The following is a 21,694-nucleotide window of genomic DNA, read 5'->3' on the forward strand; positions in this document are numbered from 1 at the left end:
CAGGCACCCCTGAGCTGAAACAATTTTTGAAGAACCAAAACACCACAAGGGACCACCAGCCAGTCACAGTACAGGCTTGAGGAAATCAGGCAATTAATTAAGTTTTGTCTTGAGTCTAACTCAGAGTAAGCTCAGTGTATGCCTAAAATCAACCCATCCTTCTTTTCCCACTTCTGGAATGCATTATTGGAATAGACATGATAAACAGGCAGAATCTCCACATTAGTTTCCTGGCTCATGGAGGAAAGAGCTATTAAGGTAAGAAAAACCAACTGGAAACCTCTACAACCACTCTACTCACAAAAGTAATAAAGGCGGCATTTCATTCCTGGAGGGATTGCAGGTACAAGTGCCAATAACAAGGACTTGAAAGATACAGAAACAGTGATTCCTACCATATTTCTATTCAACTTGCCTATTTTTCCTGTGCAAAGGACAGATGAATCTTGAAGAGTGACAGGAGATTATTGCAAACTTAAACTGGTGGTGACTTCTATTACAGCTGCAGTTCCAGACGTGATTTTTTTACTGAAATAAACCAAATATGTTCCCTGGTTCCTTGTATGCAACTAGTGATTCTGTGAATGCGTTCACCTAGCAGAGATAGCAATACATTATTATGAATCTGCTTCAGGACTTTATCCACTATATAGTCCTATGTCATAATCTATTCCACAAGGAACTTCCTTGATCACCTCGCCATTCCACAAGATATCATGATGGTTCACACTGATGATATCATGCTTAGATTTGTTGAGCAAGAAGTAGGAACTACACTAGACACCTTGATATGTATACACAGAAAAAAAATCAGGAAAATTTCTAGGATTCTAACAGTCAGGAGCTCTTCCAAAGTAAAGGTTAAGCTTTTGAATTTGACTCTTCTTAACACTGAGAAAGGGATTATGCCTAGTGGGTCTCTTTGGATTTGAAGGCAACATTTATGTCATTTGGGCATGCTATTAGGACTAAATAGTTTTTTAATTGAGATGAACTTGGTATATAAAATTATATGTGTAAGGTGTAAAACATTATACTTTGATATTTATATATACTACAAAGTGATCACCACCATGTTGTTTTGCTATTGGGTTGTATGGGTTCTTCACATATTTTGGATATTAACCCCTTATAAGATGTATGCTTTGCAAATATCCTCTCCCATTCAGTAGGTTGTTTGTTTGTTTTCATTTTGTTGATGGTTTCCTTCACTGTGCAGAAGCTTTTTACTTTGATAGATTCGTTTATTTTTACTTTTGTTTCCTGTGCCTATGGAATCAAATTTAAAAACAACAACAACAAACAAACAAAACATTGCTAGAACCAATGTCAAGGAACTTACACCTCTGTTTTGTTCTAGGATGTTATGATTTCAGATCTTACATTTAACTCTATAATACACTTGAGTTAACTTTTGTGTACAGTGTAAGATTCTTTTGCATGTGACTATCCCTGTCCAGTTTTCCCAACATTTATTAAAGAGACTGTCCTTTCCCCATTGTTCATTCTGGCTCCTTTACTGTAAATTAATTTGCTATATATGTTTGGGTTTCTTTCTGGGCTCTCTCTCTCTTCCACTGAACTCTGTGTCTGTTTTTATGCCAGCACCATACTCTTTTGATTACTGAAGTTTTAAGCTTTGTTGTATAGTTTGAAATCAGGGAGTGTACTGCCTCCAGCTTTGTTTTTCTTTCTCTAGATTGTTTTGGCTATCTGGGGTCTTTTGCGATTCCATACAGATTTCAGAATTATTTGTTCTAGGTTTCTGAAGAATGCCATTGGTATTCTTGATAAGGATTGTGTTGAATCTACAGATTGCTTTGGGTAGCATGGACATTTTAAAAAAATGTTAATTCTTCCAATTCATGCGGATGGAATATCCTTTCATTTATTTGTATCTTCTACAGTTTCTTTCATCAGAGTCATATAGTTGTCAGTGTACAGGTCTTTCACTCCCTTGGTTAAATATATTTCTCGATATTTTATTCTTTCTGTTGCAATTATAAATGGGACTGTTTTCTTCATTTCTCTTTCTATACTCTGTTATTATTGTATATAAATGTAGCATATTTTTGTATTAGTTTTGTATACTGCGATATTAATGAATTCATTTATTAGTTCTAATAATTTTTTGGTGGAGTCTATAGGGTTTTCTATATATCATGTCAACTGCAAATAGTGACACAGTTGTACCTTATCTTTTCCAATTTTGAAAATTTTTCCAATTTTCTTTTTACTTGTTTAACTTCTGTGGCTAGGACTTCTAATATTATGTTGAATAAAAGTGGTGAGAGTGGGTATCCATGTCTTTTTCCAGAACTTAGAGGTAAATCTTTTAGCTTTTCACTACTGAGCATGATGTTAACTGTGGGTTTCTCCTATATGGTCTTTATTATATTGAGGTATGTTCCTTCTGTACCCATTTTGAGAGTTTTTATCATAAATGGATGTTGGATTTTGTTAAATGCTTCTTCTGCATCCATATGATTTTTATCATTCGTTAATGTGGTATATCATGTTGACTGATTTGTGAATGTTAAACCGTCCTTACATCTCCAGTATAATCCCACTTCATCATGGGGTATGATCCTTTTAATGCATTGTTGAACTCACTTTGCTAATACTTCGTTTAGGACTGTTAATTCAAATTAATATTCATCAGGGATATTGGCCTATAATTTTTTGTTTTGTGTTGTCTCTTGTCTGATTTTGGTATTAGGGTAATGTTAACCTCATTAAATGAGCTTGAAAGTGCTCCCCCCTCTTCAATCTTTTGGAAGAATTTAATAAGGATAGTTATTAAATATTCATTGAATGCTTGGAAGAATTCTGCAATGAAACCATCTAGTCCTGGGCTTTTGTTTGCTGAGCAGTTTTTGATTACTGATATAATCTCCTTGCTAATAATCAGTCAGTTCAGATTTTCTATTTCTTCATGATTCATTTTCTAAAACAGGTACACCAGCTTTCTTTTCATTTCCATTTGCATGGAGCATCTTTTTTTGTCCCTTCACTTTTAGTCTGCATGTGTCCTTAGATCTGAAGCATCTCATAGGTAGTATGTATATGGGTCTTGGTTTGTTTTTTTTTTTTTTTATCCTTTCAGTCACCTTATGCTTTTTGATTGGGAAATTTAATCCATTTACAAGTAAAGTAATTACTGATAGGTATGTACTTAATTCCATTTTGTTTATTGTTTTCTGGCTGTTTTTGTAGTTTCTGTCTCTTTTATTTTTCTCTCGATCTTTTTTTTTTTTCCCCTGTGCTTTGGTAATTTTCTTTAGTGTAATGTTTAGATTCCTTTTTTATTGCCTTTTGTGTATCTACTATGTATTTTTGTTTTGTGGTTTCCGCGATATTCACATATAACACCCTCTATATATAATAGTCTCTTTTAAGTTGATAGCATCTTAAGTTTAAACATATTCTAAAAAGTCTGTATTTTTACTCCCCACATATGTTCTGTTTTTATGTCATATTACTACATCTTTCTACTTTCTGTATCCCTTAACTAATTATAGTAAACTTTACTACTCTTGACTTTTAACCTTCATATTAGCTTTGTAAGTGGTTAATCCCCTACCTTTATTGTAATTTGCATTAACCAGCGAGGTTTTTACTTTCATATGTTTTCTTGTTACTATTAGTGCCTTTTTTTTTCAGTTTAAAAAAGTCTCTTTAACATTTCTTATAAGGCTATTAAGTGGTGATAAACTCCTTTACTTTTTGTTTGTCTAGAAAATGCTTTATCTCTCCTTGAATTCTGAATGATAACTTTGCCAGGTAGAGTATTCTTGGTTGGAAATTTTTCCTCTCAGCACTTTGAATATATTATGACATCCTTTCTGCCCTGCAAAGTTTCTAGTGAAAAATCATCTTATAGTCTTATGGGGGCTCCCTTGTATTTAACAAGTTATTTTTCTCTTGTTGCTTTTAAGATTCTCTCTTTTTTTTTTAACTTTTGACATTTTAATTATAATGTGTCTTGGTTTGTATATTGTTGGGTTCATCTTATTTTGAACTCTCTGGGGCTCTTGAACCTGGATGTCTATTTCCTTCCCCAGATTAGGAAAGTCTTCATTCATTATTTCTTCAAACAAGTTTTCTACCCTTTTCCTTCTCTTCTCCTCCTGGGACCCATATAATGTGGATGTTATTCTGTTTGATGTCTCACAGGTCCCTCAAACTATTTTCACATTTAAAATTCTTTTTTTTTTCTTTTTGTTGCTCTGTTTGAGTGAATTCAACTGCCCTGCCTTCTAAGTCACTGATTCATTTTCTACTTTGTCTAGTCTGCTGTTGAACCCCTCTAGTATTCCGTTTGTGACTTCTGTTTGGTACTTTCTTATATTTTCCACCTCTTTGCTGAAGTTCTCCCTATGGTCATCCAACCTTCTACTGAGGTAAGTGTGCATCTTGGTGTCTATCACTTTGAATTCTTTATCTTTATCAGGGAGATTATCTCCCTCCATTAATTGAAGTCTTTTATTGAGGTTTTGTCTTGTTCTTTCATCTAGAACATACTTCTCTGTCTCCTCATTTTGCTTGACTCTCTGTGTTTGTTTCTACATATTAGATGACCTCTAATACATAGATGACTATGTATTAGCTACGTCTACCAGTCTTGAAAGAGTGGCCTTGTATAAAAAAAATAAACCTTATCTCCAACCTTGCCCTAGCTTTTTATTGTTTTTCAGACCATTGAGATTGTCTGAGTAGCCTGATTTATTCTTCACAGGCCCCAGTTGTTGGGGATTTGCCAAGATTTGTCAGTATTCCTAAGGGAGGGCTCTCTGACAATGCTACATTTCAGGCTAATTGTAAGCCAGATCTTCAGGCAACAGCTTTTAAGGCATATAAGTATATAGTCTTGTGGGTCCATAATTGTAAACCCTGCTGACTTCTAGACCAGGGATCTAGAGGCATCCACTGGGTTAGGGTTGTCAAAATTGTGGCTTGGAAAGTGTGTATAAGTTCCTTTCAAAAGGGTATCAGTAAGCTGTGGGAGCCTAAGGGAGGGCACTAATATGGTGTCCCCCTGCCCATATTCCCTTGGGGCCTCTGTAGCTTGGAAACTTGAAGCCTGCTCCATAGGATGAAGTTCCGGAAAAAGAAAAAAAAAGACTTTTTTTTCAATGAAGACTGGAGGTGTGTTTCAGTCTGAAGTTTGTGGAGTGCCCTGGGAGTGGTGGCCTGCCAAGAACTGTCTCTCAGATTGTTTCAGATCTATGGGGCCCAGAAATACAATCCCCACTGGCACTAGAGCCAGGCACTCAAAGGATATCTTCCATCTGTGCATGCCTGCCACTGTGGCAGACGAGGCTGTACCTGAAACATATGTGGGCAAGGTTCTTGGTCAGCCCAACTGGCGTGGGGCAAGCTGCGGCATACGGGGATGGGGGAACTTGGTCAGTCTGGTTGTGGCAGGGTGAATGACACAATTACTGAGTAATCCAAAAGGCTGCCAGCTTTGAGTAGGGTTCAAACAAAGAAAGGATGTAGAAAAAAAATCCAAGCTTCCGTATAAGTTATTCTTCTGCTTAGACCATATAATATAGCAGATCCAACAGTGCTTGAAGTGTTTGTGGCAGTAGGGATGCTGAATGAAGCCACTGTAAAGCCAATAAAGGTTTAAAAAAGTGCACAACTTTAATATTTTGGAGCTAAGTTGCGTCATCCTTTGAAGATAATACAAAGGATATATTTTTCTTTTTGAGAAATAGCTTCTGGCGTTTAGAGAATAGGTGCTCTATAGAGAATAGATGTTTAACAGTAGGCCACCAGATAATCCTGAAAACTAAACTGACTATCAAGAACTGATTGTTAATTTACCACCAAGTTATAAAATTGGGGGGTGCGGGAGGCAGGAGCACTCCATCATTAACTGGAAGAGGTATACACAAGATTAGGCTTGAACAATTCCTGAAAACACAAGCAAGATGTATGACCAAATAATCCAGATTCCTGTGATTCCTACTTCTGCTACCTTGCCTTCATTTTATCAGCCCACACATATGGAAGTTCCTTTCACCAGTTGACCAATGAGAAAAAAAAGTGGTGATGGACTTACAGATGGCTCTGCACAGTATACTGACACTACCTCAAAATGAAGGGCTATTCCACTAAAGTCCCACTGTGGGGTGGCCCTGAGGACAGTCATGAAGGAAAAGCCCTAGCAGGTACAATTCTGAGCAATGCACCTATTTTTTTTTCCTTTGCCTAGAATGAGAGATGTCTACAAGTATGGATCTATGCTGATTCTTAGGCAAGGGCTATAGTTTGTTTGCTAGTCAGGGACTTGGAAGACACATGACTGGATTTGTTAAAAAGTTCTGGGTAAGAAGCCTATAGATGGACCTCAGAAAATGAGCACTGAGTATGAAGATACTTGTGTATCATGTCAATGGCCACTGAAGAGGGACTCTAGCAGAAGAAACTTTAGAAATCAGGTGTACAAGAGTAATCATTCTATAGATGCTTTTCAGCGTCTTTCCTTAGCCATTCCTGACTTTGCTCCACTGGTTCATGAATAAAGTGGTCATGGTGGTAAAGATGAAAGTTGCTCATGAACTTAGCAATATGTACTTCCACTTACAAAGGCCACTCTGTCAAAAGCCACTGCTCAGTACTCAACCTAAAAATAGCAGAAATTAACACTGAGTACATGGTGTGCTATTCCCCAGGGGAACCAGACACCTCATGGTAGGTTGATTATTTTGAACCATTTCTTTCATGGAAAAGGCAGAAATCTTTTCTCACTTAAGACAATCATTTTGGATACAAATTTGCCATCCTCAACCACAAGGCTTCAGCCAAAACCACCATCTGTGAACTTTTACAATGTCTTATCTATCAGCATGGTATTCTACACAGCATTGCTTCCATCCAAGAAACATATTTTACAGTAAGTAAAAAGCACCAATGGGTTTTTGCTCACTGAATTCATCATCTTACCATGTTTCCTGGAATCAATTGAAAGATTCTGATACAGTGTCAATTGGATGGTCACACACTGTAGGGTTGGAATAATGTCCTTCCGCATGTAGCATATGCTCTGAATGAATGACCAACATATGATGCTGGGGTTTTGTTCCCCATAGCCAAGATTCATTGGTTGCAGAAACAAGGAATGGAAGATGATTTACTGTTACTGAGTAACATTTGGCAAAAGTTTTGCTTCCTGCCCCCACAAACTTGAGATCTGCTAGTTTAGAGATATTCATTCCAAAGGAAGGAATGTTCCTAATGGGGGATGCAACAATAATTCAAAGAAACTTAAGGTGAAACTGCCACCTGGCCACTCCACATGATGGTGAATCAGCAGTCAAAGAAGGAACTGTAGAGGGTATAATGATTTATTCTGACTACCAAGATAAAATTGTGTGGTTGTGGCAGAATTCTTAGATAGCTCCCCAAACTCCCACTCACTAGGGCACGCACTAGTATAACTCCCTCCCCTTGAACGTGGGCAAAACCTACAAATATGATTGGATAGGCACTCCCTTGATTAGGTTACGTTATATAAGACTCAGCTGCAGCAGACTGGAGTAAGATTCTCCTGATGGACCTGGAAAAATAGCTGTCATGTTGTTAGATAAGACAGCCTCAGGTCTAGAACCCATGAGCACCTTCTAGGAGCTGAAAGCAACCCTCTCTCCCCCTCAGTCAATACACAGAAAATAAGTGGGATCTTGGTCCTAGAACTATAAGGAACTGAATTCAGCCAATAGTCTGAATAACTATAGAAGAGAATCTTGAGTATCAGATGAGATCACAGCCCTGGCAACAACTTGGTTTCAGCCTGGTGAGACTATGGGCAGAGCACCTGGCTAATTTGCACCTAAACTCCTAACCCACAAAAACTGGGAGATAATAAACGGGTATTATTTTAAATTGCTAGTTTATGGTAACTTGGTATGCACTAATAAAACAACTAATACAATTGTATTGTTTCTACACAACATGGTAGGGAGGCAGATGTTTATAACACAGAACACTTCTCAGGACTCATATTCTTACAATGAAAACTTCATGGAACACTAAAATACTTCAAAATAACAGAACTACTAATGGCATAGACCCTTCAGGAATTCAGGTTTGGGACACCCCACCTGTCAAGAAACCATGATCAGCTCAGTTGCTTGCTGAAGGCAAAAGGAATAAGGAACAGGTATTAAAAGAAGCAAGGTCTAAACACCAGCTACAACCATGTGACTATTCCCAAAAATGAACACTATAATAGTTATGACTGTTTCCTCCTTTCTTTGATATAGTTGTGTGCATACATTTTTGTGTATATGTCCATATATCTATATAGATGGATGGATGGATAGATAGATATGTCTTTTTCTTTATCACTTTGCTTTCTCCTGCTGTCCTACTATTAAACGTAATATGTGTTAATAACAATTAGCTAATATGTCAGTATTTAAGTTAGAAGATTTCAAAAACAGAGTGTGACTCAGCTAGTAAAGATACGAACAATACCCAAAGACAGATGAAATGACTGTAGAATTTTGTGTCCTCTTTTGGGGGAGGATACAAATTAGCATGTTTTCAGTTTTGTGTAGATGCATCACATTAAGTGGAATCATGATTTAGCTATTAGACATAAATGTGGTTCAAAGCACTATGAACAGATGCCACACTGACAAGAGGTGGTCACCATTGTTCTCTACTTTATCAAGTTGGCTAATCTAGAGCTATGTTTCCCAGAGTCCTCTTCCTCTATATGGTTCTCATTTAAAAGGGGTCCAAAGAAGAAATCAATGTGTGAGAAATAAAGCAGCCACCATTACTTTCTGAAGGTCATCCGAGTTTAAAGGCAATAAGAAACACAAAGATCTTCCAAAAGATTTCAGCTTGTCTTTAATCTTCTTCATGTTGAGAGCAGACCCAAACGTACTCCTAGATTCAGCTTATTCTCACTCTTCCCCAGTCTGCATTCAGTTCCACCTCCAAATTGCTAACTCAGCTAATGAACAGGAACCCCTACTCATCACCAAACATAGAAACAGTAACCTTCCACAGATTTTTCTACCAGTTCTCCTTTATGGTCCTATGCTAGCAGCTGCACATGTAATTAAATCATTAATACAAAGTGAAATTTTAAAAAGGAACATCTTGCTTATATAGAGAGGCATGTCCTAGCTGAATCTAAATAGCTTCAGAAATCCTTTGACCTTGCTGAGCCACACCAGTGCATCAGAGGGGCTGGTTAGCAGCTCTGTTCTCTAGCTTCCCCTACAATTTTTACAAGGCCTTATTCCTATCACAAATCCTCACTCCACAGTATTCAGTGGTCTGCTTCCCTGAGTGAAGCCTGACTGATACTGGAGCTTCTCACTTCTGCAGCCACAAAGGGATAGTTCATGGGCCAGAGTCCATAGTGCACTTACCTGCAAGGAGGCTGGAAAAGACTGGGGACCTGACAAGCAAGCAACAGTGATGTCCACCATTTCTTTTTCGTTTTTTAAATGCTAATTTTGTATTTTAAAGAAAGAAAAATAATAGCCATGTGCTAATTATTTGTAGAGCTACCAGGAATATAAAAGCTATATCTTATAAATATCAAGATGCTCCCTTTATCAACCTCCCAATAATACCACTTTAAAGGAGCCCTTTCTTTTGTACACAAGGTGTAGGACGAAAGGTTTGGAATGAAGTTACATTACACACCTCTACAGAGTTCATTTACTTTCTACGCCTCTAACTGGTCAAAGACTTTTCACATACTGAAAAGGTGAGTAAGAGGCCATAAAATGCCTTTTAAAAGAACAAGTTCAGCATCTTTGTTAACAACGAAAGAACAATAGTAAAGACCAGAACTAGAGCACTGGGTGTTGTATGTAAGCAATGAATCACGGGAATCTACCCCCAAACACTAAGAGCACCCCGTATACACTGCATGTTAGCCAACTTGACAATGAATTATATTAAATAAATAAACAAACAAACATTACAAAATAAACAAATAAAATAAAATAAAAACCATAGAACTAGATAGTAAGGAAACAGCAAAGAGCATCCAGTCAAGAAGGTAAACGGTGGATGGAGGAGGAGATGGGACAGCAAGCTTAGACAGCAATTAAATCCTTAGAAGAATCCTGAGAGCAGCACCTGAGTGGCTCAGTTGATTAAGCAGCCCACTTCGGCTCAGGTCATGATCTTCTGGTTTGTGAGTTCAAGTCCCACATCGGGCTCTGGTACCGGCAGCTCAGAGTCTGGAGACTGCTTCGGATTCCGTGTCTCCCTCTCTCTCTCTCTGCTTCTCCTCCATGCATGCTCTTTCTGTCTCTCTCTCAAAACTACATAAACATGAAAAAAAGAGATAATCCTGAGATAGAGGATCTGAAAACACTCATAGAACACAAGAATGATGTTAGGGAGCCCAAACTAACAAAGGAAAAAAAAAACAGCTGAAGTTTCATTGACCAGAAAAAGACGAAGACCGGAATAAAGAGCATTAAAAGAGGGAGTACCTTAAAAATTATGGACCCCATGGCCCCTGCTAACAGGGAGAGAAACAAGAGCAGGAGCACAGATGCCAAAACGTCCCAATAGAAAAAGGAGTACAACTCTTTTCTCTATCTTTTTCTTTCTCTCTGTCCCCATCCCAACCACACCCACCCACAATGAAAAGATTTTTTTCTGTGACACGGTAATTAAATAATTAACACAAATTCAAATTTTAAAAAGTAACATTTTACTTATATAGAGGCATGTCCTGGCTGAGTCTAAATTAAGATCAGAAGTGTGAAACCAACAAAGATATTCCTGCCCCCTTGCCACCACCATTATATTATAATATATATATATATATAGAGAGAGAGAGAGAGAGAGAGACAGAGGGAGAGAGAGGGAGTGTGAGCACGTGAGCGAGCCCAGAGAATACTTGAGTAATATGCATGAAACAGAAAGTGACCTGTACAGAGAGATTTGGTAGATAGAGAAAAAAAGTTATAAATAGTATAGTATCTCCATACATCAGTTGGGAAATTATTACATAAACCCATCATAAATTTGATTTAACTTAATTGTCACCATCAAAATGGTGATTTCCAAAACAAAATAAAAAGGTATAATTAGGAAAAACATTAAAATATAATCTAGTTTTTAGTAGTCACTCTCAAATATCACAGATGAATAGTCTATTGACAAGCTTTGAAGAAAATAATGAAACTTGGCTTATATCTGAAGCTGTGTTACAAAAAAATTGAAGCATAGTTGTTGCAAGAAATATGATGTGATACAGTACATCAATTTAGCTTTTGGTCCTTAAAATCTCCATAAGATCAATCACACTACTTCCTAGTAATAATAATAATAATAATAATAATAATAAATAATCTGATACTAATAATAATAAATAATAATAATAATCTGATACTACTAAGAGCTTACTCTGTGTTAGACACTTTAAGTGCTATACTTATCTCACTTAATCCTTGGAACCCTAGAAGGGGAGCACTATTATTGCCTCCATTTCACAGATAAGAAAAATGTACTTGAGATACTAAGTGATTTATTCAAGATCACACAGTAAGAAAAGAAACTCAGTACTTAAACCTACAGCTCTTTGACATGCAATTTCAGGCTGTTGTCCAATCCCTCTTCTATCCACAGACTTCCAAAACTGTTAATCAAACTATAAACATTATGCATCCCCCAGCAAAAAATTTTTCCTATAGATTTTATTAAAAATGTAAATCTTTTATGAAACTCTACATTAAAAAAAAAACAATTACTTTGGTTATTTTCTTGGATTTACAATCTTTCAAGAAGACAGTGTCTGCAAGTTCTAGTTTAATTTAAATTCAACCCAAGTTGAAAAGGTTTGCCACTCTCCAGAGTACCACCATTTCTGGTGTGGAACTGCTGACCTCGTTCTAAGTAAGGGATAAACTCACATAGCTTGAATGTAATCCTTAGGGAAAGAGTTGAGTTATTGTTCATGTCCCATTTATATAAAATGCTGACCTTTCAAAATAATCCATTTCTTATTGTGTTTAAAGAATAAAAATAATTGTGCTTATACTTTAACATCAATGATCTACGTTACTTTGACCTTGGTTTTTATATCTTATTTTCTGAATACCCAACTTAGGTTTAGTCTTTGGAAATATGACAGTATTTTATGTTGTGCAAAGTAAAATATAACATACTTAACCCTATACACTTTTAATCTGGGAGGTAAAATGAGTATGTAGAAAATAGCTGTCTCGGGGTGCCTGGGTGGCTCAGTCGGTTAAGTGTCCGACTTCAGCTCAGGTCATGATCTCGCGGTTCGTGAGTTTGAGTCCCATGTCGGGCTCTGTACTGACAGCTCAGAGCCTGGAGCTGCTTCAGATTCTGTGTCTCCCTCTCTCTCTGCCCCTCCCACTCATGTTCTGCCTCTCTCTCTCAAAAATAAGTAATAAAACATTAAAAAAAAGAAAGTAGCTGTCTCTACTTCATTAAATCTGATAAAGAGGAGGGGAAAGCCCATTAATTATCTAACTATATGATATTAAATAGTTATTGCCAATTATTGTATTGGTGGCATATAGACATTGATTTTGGTTCATATCACAAAGTGTCAGCAACACTAAAAAGCCTACTGACTAGAGATAACAAAATTATAACATGTGACGCTAACAAGCTTCAGAATGAGAAAATGCCTCCAAGCTTCTCTTGTTTTATCGTATTTACAAAGAACATTTATTTAAAGGAACATTACAGAATTTAGAAGTCATTACAAAATATGATAAAAAAAACTCCAAAAAGATAAATATTAGATAGCAAAGAAAACAGAGTTGTAGTTATAATAATCTTAATGTGGTATAAATTTAAAACAATGACATTCAATGGGATTAATTAAGAGCCATAGGTTAAATAAAATAGATACATCAAGAAAAATATTCAGGGAAGAATGTAAAAAACCTATATTTTAGTAATGATATATTTAGTTGCAAGGAACAGAAATCTTTTAAAACTAGTTTAATGAAAACAAGGCTTAATATAAAAGTAAACATGCAAATTCCATGGGCATTCAAAGAAAGGGAAATGAAGCACTTACTAGACCATAAGGATCTCAGAAATGGAATTGGAAGGCAGGAACTAAGACACGCCTCCGTGTCTTTCAAAGATCACCCATGTCTCTGTTCTCCCCCTCACCAGTTTCCTAGACTTCTACACATACAGCATGGCAACATCATCCCCAGCTCTCAACTCTACTGTTACTTTAAGTACCTCCTACTATCAGATGAGCACAATTCCCAGATGCCTCAGCTGTGGGTTAATAGTCCCTGGGTTGGGTCCTCATCCCAAAACACAGGCTGAACTGAAAGACAATTTTAATAAAGAAAAACTTTGATACTGGGGCACCTAGCTGGCTCAATCAGTAGAATGTGCCACTCTTGATCCCAAGGTCATGAGTTCAAGCCTCACATTGGGCATAGAGTCTACTTAAAATTTAAAATTTTTTTAATTAAAAAAAAAAAAACTTTGACAGGAAAAAAACCAACAAGTTGCATACCTACCTCCACCTACAAGAAAAACAACAGAAAGAAACAGTAAAATGTAAGCATTAGCCTATATATTTGAATTTCAAATGAGAAAAAGAGAAAAAGAAACCTATATGGCGGCATTGGTCCTGCCCAAATACAAAAAAAAAAAGGGGGGGGCGGGGGATTCTCAAAACAATTTATTTGGTCAAGATTTCCTCCCATTTTTAACACAAGTAAAACAACTTTATTTTTAGATTACCTAAATTGGAAACAAATGCTTAACAATACTTTGATTTTGGTTTTTGAACTCAACAAAAGCTGTTTGAATAACATAAGTCAACAGCTTCAACATGCAAATTTTCAAATAGGTCTCTGGATAATATGTAGAAATGATGAACACAGAATTCAGGCCACTATTTTTAAAAGTACTTAAATGGTACCCTTCAATAGGATTTGTATTATGGTTCAAGAAGAAAAGAAAAATCTCAGAGGTTAATGCAATTTATTTTAAATTGAGTTTTGTTAGGTGGACTCATAAGATAAGTTATTAATTAAAAATCAAATTTTTGTAATGTCTTCTAAGTATGCCTTCTAGGTATATATCTAATATCCAACTATCAAAACATGTGCATATAATATTATATAAAGTATCTCACAAAGCAATAAGAAAATGTCAGACACTGCTGTTTTTCATTCATTACAGAAACACTTTTTAATCTTTTTTTAGAATCTATAAATTATTTTCTGTTTTCTATAGAATTCTTAGTAACGTGCTTTCCACAAAAGAGGCATTTTAAATTCACTGGCTGATTTTAATTTGCAGTGGTCTATCTTTCTTTTATCTACAATTCCATAAGTTTTATTAAGTGCCCACTTTGTGAAAAGCACCATACTTAGTGATGCAATTAGGTTTTAGACTGGCTTTAATCAGTGATTAAACTTCCACTTTACTCTCCTTTTCTATGATTCCCTAACAAATGAAGAAATACATACTCGAACTGGTAAGTCCTTAGATAATTGAAGATTGATTACATTTCCTAATAATTTACCCACTTTAATTGGTTCTCCTTTGCTTCTATATTCTCTTTATTGCAGGATTCCTCCCTTAGCAATTTTTCTCTGTGCATCTTGAAATGACAAATTAATGTCAAGGAAAAAACCCTAACATTTTTGTACATAATTAATCACTGGAGTCATCTTCAACGGATCTTTCTTTAAATGGGATTAACTAGAAATTTGGACTTCTTTTATTTTCAAATTTTGTGAAGCTGAATTACACTATTTTAGTTAAGAAATGTTTCTGGGGATAGAAACACCACCAATTAATATTTAGCCAATAATGCAGAGAAGTTGGTGGCTTTCAAATTGTGTGCGGCATTGCTCTAGGTATAGTATATAAAGATTTACAAATTTTTCATCTATCTGGAATTTATTTCAGCTTTCTTCCAAGTAGTTATCAGTGAAAGCCTCACACTTCCAAATTCCTTCTTGTAATATTAAACATATATATATATATATATATATATATATATATATACATACACACACATATATATATATGGTGTTGACTATACATATACATATATATATATATATAGTGTTGACTTAGTATTAAACACATTTTGAAAACTTTTCCCACAATAATGGCTAAAAATGAAGCTCAGTTATAGTACAATAATAAAACACTGCTGTCTACAATCTCACATATTGAGAGGTACAAGCAAAACTACAAAGACTGGTAAATTAAGGACAGATTATATGAATCCAGTACAAGAAAGCCATGAACTAAAATTTTAAAGTAAACTGACTCAGAGAGTTGGGAGGAGAAGACAAACCAGTTGCTGAGGCCAAATCAGGAGCCAAGTATCCTAACTCAGGTGTGAGCAGGTTGAGGCCATTATGTACTAAGTAATAAAGCCAAAGGTCAAAACCCAATGGAGAAGTCAGAGGTCAGATCTTTGGCAAGTGTTGACAACAACCCTTAGTTTCTTCAAAACTAAGGTTGGTGGCAAAATCAGAGGCAGGCAGGAAGGGGGAATGGGGCAGGTCTTCAGGATAAAACAGGGAAGCAGTAAAATAAATAGTATATCCAAAAAGCTAAAGGCCTAAAGGTAACAAGAGAGCAAGAAGTAACAATACTCTATAGCAGTAATCTTCAACAGAACTTTCTACAGGAGTGGAGTGTTCCAACTCAGCATCCAGTACGGTGGCCTATCCACGGGTGACTTGAGAGCATCTGAAGTATGAAAAGTGCAACTAAAGAAATAAATTTTAATTTTTAATTTAAATTTAATTAGTTTAAATTTAAAAAACCATTTGTATTTACTATTCTGGACAGTGTACTTCTATGGGGTAGAAATATGACTGACTCCAAATCACATGGACTGTGTTTTATTACTACATGATATCCTTCAAGGGCCCTGTTGTATTATCATCCTTCCACTAGTTAAAAAAAAAATGCAGCTCCTTTCGCCCATCATCTGATACTACCCATTCTTCCCTGTTTCCCATCACAGTGATATCCAACCAGGGCAAGATTTCTATTTCTTGAGGGTGTGTTATATCAGAATATTGGGTTGGTGGGCATATAGTTCCTAGGCCCCCGGGTATGTCTGCTGTGCACCTCCCAATGTGCATTTCCCAGTTAATCCACTGCCAGGAGATACCACTCTCCTTGGTCACATCCTGGGGATAAGCATGGAGGTAGTGCTTGCTGGCTTGGCCCTGAAAAGGAGAAATGAGAAGAGAATTGGGAATACAAAGAGTAATGGTGGTGATGGAAAGTGGAAAGAAACAGACAGGACATATTTATAAGAAATCATTCAGGAACATTTTGCTAGACTTCCAAAAGATCCTTCTTTTTTCCCTTCTGAATACTGTGGTAAGATTATAGATCTGATGATCCTGCTCTCTGGAGGTCTCAGACGGCTTGAATTTCAAGTTCAGCTTAAGAGCAGATATCTGAACTATATGAATAAAAGAGATAGTACCTCTGCAATTTCTAGATTAGGTATAGAGGGAGCTATAGGAAGCTGGCCCACCTTATACACTCATAGTAAAAATAATACTAATTCCAAATAATTTGGGAACAGCAGGAGGACATCATCTGTGATAACTAGTCCCTGTTGTATTCTTCTAGAACAGTGACTGCCACATAGCTGGCACTCAGTAATTATGAGTTGAATGCCAAACCATGGTTGTCTCAGCATCGACTATACATTTTTCCAAAAATGATACTGGATGTAAATGTCACCATCCCTGTGGTCTGTCTGCTGTGGATTTCTGAGTCTAAGGCACGGATAAGGATTAGGTAATGCATCACATTTTAACCATCAAAAGTAGAGCAGACTTCTGCTTCCAAGAATATAAAGTAGACATATTCTTGCCTATTCCTCCTTGCTAACTACAACTAACCTCCCTGGACATCATATATAAAATGCATAAAATTTCTCAAATTTGGAGAAAAGAAAACTGATCAGATAGGAGCCAAGGAGTGACAGAAACTTTCTTTTTGCCTCATATATCTCTGACTTGGAGCTAAGGAAGTTGGCAACCTGAAAATGCCAATGGGCACAGAAAAAAAGCCCCAACAAAAGCCTCCTGTCTCTAGCCACATAAACAAGAAAAGGCCAGTCTAGCAACACAGAAAACTTTTAGACAATAATTGCTCTACTCTGGACAAACAACATAGAAAAAACTATGGTCTCACTCCCACATCCACAACAGCAAAAGCTAATAGAGAGTTTAGACTTCCACCTTTATGAGGCTGTAAACAAGTATCCCCAAACCCATACCAAGCATATCAGAGAAGGCCAAATAAAGCTCTATGACTTTCATCTCCACCAGCAGTGTAGGTGGAGATTGTATGGGGAGCCAAAATTTCTATCTCCACCTGGAAATAATAACATACTTTTCCAAGCCCCTGCTGGGGTGGTGTAGGTGGAGGCCTTAGTGGAGAGTTAGGCTGTTCACCATTGCCCAGTGGTATCAAAACAATGCCTCACTGCATGACACTGAAGACAACCTGAAGAACTAGAACTCCCATCTCCACCCAAAAGTAATAATGAACCCTCACCTCAGGTGTCGGTGCAGGCAAAATGGAGAACTTGAACTTCGACCTCCACCTGGCAGTAATGAAGCAGTGTCCTCTCCTCCCTTCTTATGCCAGAGCATCATCAGACAAAGTCAGCTAAATATTTTTATTATTTAAAACTTAAACCAGTAAACTGGTTTAAATAAGATCCAGAGTAGCATAATATAAAAATAGCCAAAGCCCTAGACAAGAGTGACAAAGGAAAAACAAGAGACAAGACACAAATTACCAATATCAGAAATGAAACAATGGATGTCACTTCAGGCTCTGCAGACATCAAAATGATAATAAGGGTTTACTACAACCAACTCAACAAACAAATTTGACAACTTAGATGAAATGGACCAATACCTTGAAAACCACAAACTCTTACAACTCATCCATATATAAAAGAGATCACTGAAATGGTCCTGCAATATTAAGGAAATCTAATGTGTAATTTTAAAACTCACAAAAAAGAAATTCTCCAGCCCACATAGTTTCACAGATTTCTGCCAAATGTTTAAAGAAAAATTAAAACCATTTGTACAATATCTTTTCTAGAAAATAGAAGAGGAATAAGCACTTCCCAACTCATTTTAGGAAGCTGATATAATAGCCAGAGAAAAACAGTACAAAGAAAGGAGAGAGAAGAAAGGAAAGAAAGAGAAGAAAGGGAAGAAAGGAGGGAGGGAAGGAGGGAGGAAGAAAGAAGGAAGGAAGGAAGGAAGGAAGGAAGGAAGGAAGGAAGGAATAGAGAAAGGGAGAGAGAGAAAGAGAGAAAAAGAGAAGAAAGAAAGAAAAGAAAGAAAGAAAAGAAAGAAAGAAAAGAAAGAAAGAAAGAAAGAAAGAAAGAAAGAAAGAAAGAGGGAGGCAGGCAAGAAATGAACCTTGGCCTAAGTCTCATGCCTTATACAAGAAACTAACTCAAAAAATATCATGAATTTAAATGCAAAATATAAAACTATAAAACTTGTAAAAAACCTTGGAGAATATCTTTATGATCTAGGGCGATGCAAAGAGTTTCTTAGACTTGACACCAAAAGCATGATCCATCAAAGGAAAATTTATAAATTAAACTTCATCAAATTTTAAAACTTCTGCTCTGCAAAAGACCCTGATAAAAGGATGAAAAGCAAGCTATAGAGTAGGAGAAAAATATTTGCAAATTCATATCTCACAAAGGACTAGAATCTAGAATACATTTTTTAAAATTCAAAATTCAACATTAAGAAAGCAAACAATCCAACTGGAAAACATGCAAAAGACGTTTCACACACACACACACACAAACACACACTATATAGATATACACACACGTACACACACACATATACACACACAGATGTCAACAAACACATAAAAATATGTTCACCACCAAATGCCTTTAAAGGAATGCCTTTAACACCAAAGGTGCCTCATTTAAAACCACAATGAGGCACCACTACATACATATCAAATGACTAAAATAAACAATACTGGCAACATCAAATACCACCTGGATCATTGATACATTGCTGGTGGCAATGTAAAATGGTAGAGCCACTCTAGTAAAGAGTTTGGTAGTTTCTTTAAAAAACTAAACATTCTACAACGAGACTACCCAGCAATTGCAATTCTAGGCATTTATCCCAGAGAAATCAAGAGTTGTATTTACAAACCTGTACACAAATATTTATAAATGCTTTGTTTATAATGGTCAAAAAATGGAAACAACCCACATGTCCTTCAGTGATGAATGCTTAAAGAGACTGGTACAGCCATGCCATAAAATACCACTCAGCAATACAAGAAGGAATTTTTTTTTCCAAATTTTTATTTAAATTCTAGTTAGTTACCATATAGAGTAATACTGGTTTCAGGAGTAGCATTCAGGAGTAGCCAGTGTTCATCCCAAGTGACCTCTTTAACACATACCACCCATTTAGCCCATCCACCTCCCACCCCCTCTCCATCAACCCTCAGTTTGTTCTTTATAGTTCTTCATAGTCTTTTATGATTTGCTTCCCTCTTTTCTCCCTCTTTCTCCATTTTCATCTGTTTTGTTTCTTAAACTCCACAAATGAGTGAAATCAAATGGCATTTGTTATTCTCTGCCTGACTTATTTTGCTTAGCATAATACACTCTACCTCCATCCATGTTGCAAATGGCAAGATTTTATTCTTTTTGGTGGCTGAGTAATATTCCTTTATATATTTTACATATATGTGTGTGTGTGTGTATATATATTTTACATATATATGTGGGTATATATATATGTATATATATGTGTATATATATAGGTGTATGTGTGTATATATATATATATATATATCATATATACATTCATATATATCACTTTGTCTTTAACCATTCATTGGTCAACAGATTTGGGCTCTTTCCATAATTTGGCTATTGATAATGCTGCTATAAACATCGGGGTGCATGTGCCCCTTCAAGTACTTTTGTATCCTGTGGGTAAATACTTAGTAGTGCAATTGCTGGGTCATAGGGTAGTTCTATTTTTAACTTTTTGAAGGACCTCCATACTGTTTTCCACAGTGGCTGCATCAGTTTGCATTCCTACCAACAGTGTAAGAGGGTTTTCCTTTCTCCATATCCTTGACAACATCTGTTGTTTCCTGAGTTGTTAATTTTAGCTATTCTGACCAGTATGAGATGGTATTTCATCACGGTTTTGATTTGTATTTCTCTGATAATCAATGATGTTGAGCATCTTTTCATGTGTCTGTTGGCCATCTGGATGTCTATAAGAATGAATTATTAACACACAACTTAGAGGAATCTCCAGAGAATCATGCTGAGCAAAAAAAAAAAATCAATCCTAAAATATTATATATGATTCCTTATATATCACTCTTGAATCACAAAATTATACAAATAGAAAACACATATTGACACAGAGGGAGTAGACGTGGGTGTAGGTGCAATTATAAAAGGACAACAGGAGGGATCCTTGTGGTTATAGAAAGATTCTGTGTCTTGACAATATCAATGTTAACATACTGGTTTTGAAATTGTATTATTATTTTACCAGGTATTAACTACTGTTGGGAGAAACTGAATAATGGGTACACTTGGTCATTCTGTATTGTTTCTTACAATTCCATTTGAGTCTACAATCAACTCAAAATTTAAAAATCCATAAAACTAAAAAAAAAAAAACTTTAAAAACAAAACCAGAGCACAAGGAATGTTCAGGGTCAGGGTGAAAAATAAGTAACATTATTAAATGGGGTTTCTTGGCATTATTTGATAGCTATATGTATTTTGCATATACACATGAAGGAGGAAGAAAAGACATTTTTGCTTTAAAGGATAAAATTAGAAAAAGAAATTATAAGAATACAGGCTCAATGCAGGGAAGGACGTTTGCAATAGTGTGTCCAACACTGTAATGGGTTGCCTAGAGAAGTGAATTTCAATGTAATGCATTCAAGTAGAATGTTGCAAAAGGCATGAGTGTATTTGGTGGAGAGTAAGCCTCATCAGGGAATCACAAATTCACATGCCAAGAGGGAGCTGGCTAGGTATTGAACAGGAACTGCTAAAGCATGCTGGGGGGAGGAAAAAAGAAAGAGCAGTAAGGAACAGTGGAGTCATGGAAAACTGGAGAAGCCACCTGCAACTCAGCTCTGAGATGCTATTGCCTTGTGAGATTACAGACCAAAAGGAGATCTTCAGATGTTTCAAGAGAAGCTGGAAATCTGGCCTTTTACATGTAAACTCCCAATAACCAAAATGCCTTTACTAATTTGTTTATTATATTCAAATACTATGAGGTGTAAAACGGTATAATCCAAATAAAATTTATCCTATTGTTTGAATTTCAAAACTTCAAATGAATCATAAATAACGGTTCCTATCATGGCATCCTGCATTTCAATGTCCAAAATGTCTTACACTGACATCTATCATAGATTGCTATTTCCATGAAAACATTTTAAGAGTAAATATCTCATTAGCTGCAATTTGTATTAAGACATTAAGGGAATAGTTAAAGCAACGACTTTCTGTTAAGCCCTGTATAGGATGGCCAACTTTTTTTGAAAGTCATTTGTGAAAGCTCTAATTTTCTTGCAGAATATATTTTCTTTACCACATATTCAGACATATAATTAAATGTTTCATTGT

This window comes from Lynx rufus, unplaced genomic scaffold (assembly GCF_022079265.1).
Source record: "Lynx rufus isolate CCGP_SWC_20201006 ecotype Redwood Valley unplaced genomic scaffold, mLynRuf1.p SCAF_2, whole genome shotgun sequence".
In the NCBI taxonomy this organism is placed as follows: domain Eukaryota; kingdom Metazoa; phylum Chordata; class Mammalia; order Carnivora; family Felidae; genus Lynx; species Lynx rufus.